Below are 4,132 nucleotides of genomic sequence, written 5' to 3'. Positions count from 1 at the left end.
GCAGGAAATGTACAACTTTGCTCAACTCCAAGAAGAGACTCTTCCACAAGTTTGGGGAGGTTCGTCCAGCTACAGAATGCTTTGCCTGATCACCCTCTTAAGAAGAACGAGATACTTGATATCCTCTATAACGGACTCACCGATGCCTCTAGAGACGACCTAGATAGTTGTGTCGGTTGTGTTTTTAGGGAACGAACTGTAGAACAACCTGAGACTCTACTGAATAACCTCTTGATCAACGATAATGCTTGGACTATTCCCGAACCACCTCCTAAGCCAACTCCTAAGAAAAGAGGTATTCTATTCCTCAGTCCCGAAGATATGCAAGAAGCCAAGAAATCTATGCAAGATAAAGGCGTTAGATCTGAAGATGTCAAAAATCTACCACCTATCGAAGAGATCCATGGTCTCGATAACCCGATATAAGTAGTAGAAGTAAATTCTCTGCGTAGGTTTGATTAGAGTGATATTCCTTTTGATAAACCTGCTAGCCTATGCTTTGATGAATTTGACAACTTTGTTGCCAAACAACAGAGTTTCAATGATTATGTTAGCAGACATTTGGAACAAAGTACTCGTATGCTTAGCCATTTAAGTGCTTGTGTAGACAGAAATGTCAATGTTGTGAAGCTTCTGAGTAAACATGCCTCTATGATTACTACTCAGGTAGAACAAGTACTTAAAGCTTAGAATGACTTGCTCAATGAATTAAATAACAACTCTGTCAGAGTCATTACTAGAGGAGGCAAAATGACTCACGAACCTTTGTATCCTGAAGGACATCCTAAGAGAGTTAATCAAGATTCTCAAGGAATCAATGCTGATACACCTAGTCATCCTAAGGAGAAGAAGAAGGATGATAGAAACCTGCACGCCAGTTCACCAAATACTGTCACACCTGAAGAACCTAATGATATCTCTGCGTCTCATGCAGAAACACAATCAGGTGATGAACATGAACCTGGTGACAATGTGGACAGTGATGTTCATAATGATGCTCAACCTAGCAATGATGAGGATGTGGAGATTGAACCTACGGTTAATCCTGATAATCCACAACCTAGGAGATACGACAAGAATGACTTCACTGCTAGGAAGCATGGTAAAGAAAGAGAGCCATGGGTTCAGAGACCTATGCCCTTTCCTCCTAAGCCATCCAAGAAAAAGGATGATGAGGATTTTGAGCGCTTCGTTGAGATGATAAGACCCGTCTTTCTGCAGATGCGGTTAACTGATATGCTCAAGATGTCTCTGTATGCCAAGTACATGAAAGATATCATAACTAATAAACGGAAGATACCAGATCTTGAGATCTCCACCATGCTTGCCAACTATACTTTCAAAGGTGGAACTCCTAAGAAACTTGGTGATCCCGGAGTGCCCACTATACCTTGCTCCATTAAAGGAAACTACGTAAGAACTGCCTTATGTGACCTTGGAGCCGGTGTTAGTGTTATGCCGCTCTCTCTTTATCGTAGACTTGAATTGGATAAGTTGACACCCACTGAAATTTCTCTGCAAATGGCCGACAAATCAACTGCTTTCTCTATCGGCGTTTGCGAGGATGTGCCCGTTGTGGTTGCTAATACCACTATCTTAACAGACTTTGTTATCTTGGATATTCCCGAGGACGATGCCATGGCTATCATCCTCGGAAGACCCTTTTTAAACACTGCAGGGGCTGTTATAGATTGCAACAAAGGCAATGCCACTTTCCATGGCAACGGTAATGAGCACACAGTGCACTTTCCGAAGAAACGATATCCAGTACATTGCATCAATGCTATCGAAAAGGCTTCATCGATTCTTATTGGGAGCTTTGAATGCCCTATTCCTCGTGTCAAGATGAAGTATGATTTGCTTGTTGGGGAGATACATATCCCCATTGAGGTGACTTAGTGGCTATTCGAAAAATTCTCCATTCTCTCTCGCGATTCGAGAAGGTTTTGTCATGAGGACTTGATCAACCCCATTGACAGATTTCTTTCGATGACCATGAAACGGATGAATCAAAGAGTCACATACCTCTGTTTTGAGTTTTCCTTTTCTTTTGCTTAGAAGAAAAATGATAGAATTAGTTTAGTTTTTCTTGTTTTCTGTTTTAGCGTACCACAGAAAAATACCTCGAAAATAAAAGTTCTCCGATGGTCCTGAAAATTTAGTATGATTTTTTCTAGAATTTTTGAAAATTTCTGGGCCTGAGAGCTGGCCTGGGGGCCAGACCAGTGGGGCACAAGCCCTGCCACCGCCACCTACCCCCCTGGTGGCGGGGTGCAAGCTTGTGGGGCCCACAGGCACCCCCTCCACTCATTCCAGCTCCCAGCCTCTTCTTCCACCTCCAGAAAAAAATTGTTTCGCAGCTCAAACCCGTGTTCTTGCTCATTTGGCTGTGATTTTCGATCTCCTTGCTCAAAGCACCATTCTCCGAACCGTTTTGGGGAAATTACTCCTTGGTCAGTGACTCCTCCATTGGTCCAATTAGTTTTTTCTCTAGTGCTTTATCATTCGCGTATTCTTGCTACCTTGGTGACCCTGTTCTTGAGCTAGAAAAGTTGATTTTAGCTGGTCCCAAGTAGTTTTAGCACGTGATACGGTCTCTAGGCACTAGTAGGAGTAGTTGCTACAAGTTGGGTTAATCCTTATTCACTTTTCTTTCAAAGTCTCTAAAAATTTCAGAATTTTCCGGAGCTAGAAAAAGGAAAAGATGAGGAGGTTCTTGAGAGGCTCTTCAAGCCGTAACCACAAGGAGGATGAAAAGAAGCACCCCAAGTACGTAGTCCCTCAAGTCACATAAGTTCGAGCGTGCGATTGGCCAAGTGATGAATTTTTTGCGCGCCGCCGGACTTTATGAAGACTTTTATTACTTGGTGGAGAACGCAGGTCTTACTGCGTTTGTTGAATATAAGTGCCCACAATACCTCCTCCTCACCAATATTTTCGTTCAAAGCTTCAACTTTTATCCGAGGAAGAATCCTCCCATGGTTGAGTTCATGATTTACGATGTTCCCCAGTGCATGACGCTGCAGGACTTTTGCAATGTATGCAAATTACCTTGTGTTGGGGATATCCGTGACCCTCGTCCACGGGACTTGGAGGATTTCATTGGTTCTATTGTTGTTGGAGAGGAGAGAGGAGTGTCTCGCGTTAGAATTGCTAGCATACATTTTCCTGTGCTTCGGTACTTCTCACTATTTGTGGGAAAATGTTTGATTGGCCGTGGGGAGGCTGGATCACTTAGTTCTCCAGACCTTGCTGTTTTGCGCGAAGGCCTTTATAACGATAAGACTTATAGCTTGGGTGCTATAGTAGCTCAACGGTTGAACCTGAACCGTTCTAAAGGTGTTGTCTATGGAGGTATCTATGCTACCCGTCTTGCCAGACACTTTGAGATACCCATTAGACTGGGAGAGGAAGGAGAGATGCTTCTTCCTGAGAAATATCTGGATTATGACAACATGGTTCACCATGATTTTCTGGATAGAGATGCTAGTAGACGGATGATTTATAACCTCGTATTTAGTCAGGGTACTCGAGAGACTATTACTTTGCCTGCTCCTTCTTTGTTCGATCTTCATGCAGGCACGTACACTATTATGCCCGCGGACATCTACGCATATTGGGGCTTGGCCCAACCACAGGCGCCCGTGCCCGAGCCGCCAGTCGAGTACCATACGCCAGTTTATTAGTGGGAGCCAGAGGAGCTCACACCGCAGTGGCATCCACAGTCTGCTCTGGAGTATCCTGAAGCTGGTTATTTCCCACCTTGGGAGTAGACCAAGCTAGGCCAAAAGCTTAAGCTTGGGGGAGTACTTGTTCTCACCGACTTTACATTCATGCTTATGCTTTTACCTTGTTATCCGGTGTTTACACTTTGCCACTGTATTATCCATGCTAGTTTCTTTTCGTTTTCTTGTTTTCTTGTTTCGTGTCCTTTTGAGAAAACCCAAAAACATTTTTCTTTCTTCTTTTGCTTGTTGGGAGCTTTCCCGTGAAAATAGTTTTCTTTTTCTTTGTGTCAAGGTAGAAGATATTGGTTACAATTTTTAGTGGTTCTTACATGCTTACCTATTTAGCTTTCAAAGAGCCATATTACTTTGTCTTCTCCTTTGTGTTTGCCTGCAGATTCAACTTA

This window comes from Hordeum vulgare, chromosome 5H (genome assembly GCF_904849725.1).
Source record: "Hordeum vulgare subsp. vulgare chromosome 5H, MorexV3_pseudomolecules_assembly, whole genome shotgun sequence".
Classification (NCBI taxonomy): domain Eukaryota; kingdom Viridiplantae; phylum Streptophyta; class Magnoliopsida; order Poales; family Poaceae; genus Hordeum; species Hordeum vulgare.
Note: the sequence above shows the minus strand (reverse complement) of the source record.